A 2172-nucleotide genomic window follows, 5' to 3' on the forward strand; every position below is an offset into this window, starting at 1 on the left:
ATTATAAAATAGGAACTTGTCTAATGTTCTAAGTAATTGCTTAGGGTATTTCTTGCTTAGTAAGATACCAAAGAAGGAGAAGGCAAATAGCAAATCATTTTATCCGTCTCAATTTTGCTTGCTTGATATTTGCTCTCTTGTGCAACATGCGTCTCCAGGGTTTTTGAGTGGATAATTTGCTTTTTCTTCCTGTAGAAATTACTACTCTCTCTCTCTCTCTCTCTCTCTCTCTCTCTCTCTCTCTCATGTAAGTTTGAATCTTCAAAAATTTGACTTTTTTTTTTTCTAAAAATCGCATTTTCGTAAGACTCATATCCATTAAACAGTCCCCTCTCTCTCTCTCTCTCTCTCTCTCTCTCTCTCTCAATCCTTGATAATTGTAGGTTTATCTTCTAAAAGTTACAATATTTTGTTGGACCTTCATCTCCATTAACCAAACTTCCCCCCCCCCCTCTCTCTCTCTCTCTCTCTCTCTCTCTCTCTCTCCTCCATAATTGTTGGGTTATCTTCAAAAAGTCACAATTTTTGTTGGACCTTCAACTCCACCATCCAAACCCTCTCTCTCTCTCTCTCTCTCTCTCTCTCTCTCTCAATCTTGATAAATTTAGGTTTATCTTCTAAAAATCAAAATTTTTTTGGACCTTCATCTCCATCAACCAAAATAACTCTCTCTCTCTCTCTCTCTCTCTCTCTCTCTCTCTCTCAATTCTCGATAATTGTAGGTTTATCTTAAAAAAGTCACAATTTTTGTTGGACCTTCAACTCCACCATCCAAACCTCTCTCTCTCTCTCTCTCTCTCTCTCTCTCTCTCTCTCTCACTCCAGAAAACAATCCTGTCATCACCAGAGAGATGAGTCACTGTAATGCCTCTTGTTATATCATAGAACATCAAAGCGTTTTCCTTGAGACTTCCATTAAGGAAATCTTCTTTGCCAGTTTGCCTATTATTGACTTACCCAAGAACCTTTCAATATGGAGATCAACTTGTCTATTCCACTGCTGACATACACTCTCGTGTGTATATATATACAACAACATCAACAACAACAACAACAACAACGAGAAATGCAGCCGTTTCCAGTCCACTGTAGAACAAAGGTCGCAGATATGTCTTTATTCATGTTTGGGGTTCGTCCAGTTCGGATTGGTGACGGTGGGAGATTTTTGTTTGATCGTTCATAGCAAATCAATCTAGTTAGAGGGGGCCCTGACTAGTACAGCTTTTCTGATCATGGCGCTAAAAAAAAACAATTTCACCACGTTATGTATATATATATATATATATATGTATATATAAGTGTGTGTATATATATATATATATATAAGTGTGTGTATATATATATATATGTGTGTGTGTGTGTGTGTGTGTGTGTGTTATTTGTTGTCATGGGTACTCCTGCTTTTGGACTATTTTTTCCAGAAGTTTTTCTCATTAATTCTTCTTTATGCTTTTATACGGCAACATGTTTAATATTCTTTGCCTTAATATCGATTTACTATACAAAATAACTCTCCTCTACTTTCTCCATCTGATCCCCTATTCATATATTTTCCTTTTACAAACAATTTTCCTATTTCACTGACCATTAAGATTTTAGCTTTTTTCCTTTATCTCACTTCTATACTTGTCCATCCGTATTCCTATTTCCTTTCTGTTTTCTATTCCTATTTTGAAAATATGCATTATTTGGCTCAAGATTTAATGTATACTTTGTCTCATTACGCTTTTCTTTTTTATCTATTTTGAAGTAGATTATTTGACCCTAAACGGATTTTTAACGGTAATATTTTTCTTTATAGTTACAAACACACATTTTTTATTACCTCCGCCAATGAAATTGGAAGGAAGTTATGTATTACCCCTTTTTCTCTATGTGTGTCTGTTTGTTTGTGAATAGATACAAGGCCACAATTTTAATCGTAGAGTAATGAAACTTGCAGGGATTAACTGTTATGTAAAATGCTGGAAATAATCGAATTTTGGAATTTCAAGGTAAGGCCAAGGTCAAAGGTCAAGGTCACGATCAAGCAAAAGGTTGAGAAATAATCTGCCATTGCGGAGGTCTGCCCTCTACTGAGTGCTTCTCTAGTTATTATTGTTATTATCGTTATTAATTTTCTGTTATTATGATCTTATTTCCTCTGATAATAAAAGTTATAATGTTCTTTAT

Source organism: Palaemon carinicauda, chromosome 32 (genome assembly GCF_036898095.1).
Source record: "Palaemon carinicauda isolate YSFRI2023 chromosome 32, ASM3689809v2, whole genome shotgun sequence".
NCBI lineage: Eukaryota > Metazoa > Arthropoda > Malacostraca > Decapoda > Palaemonidae > Palaemon > Palaemon carinicauda.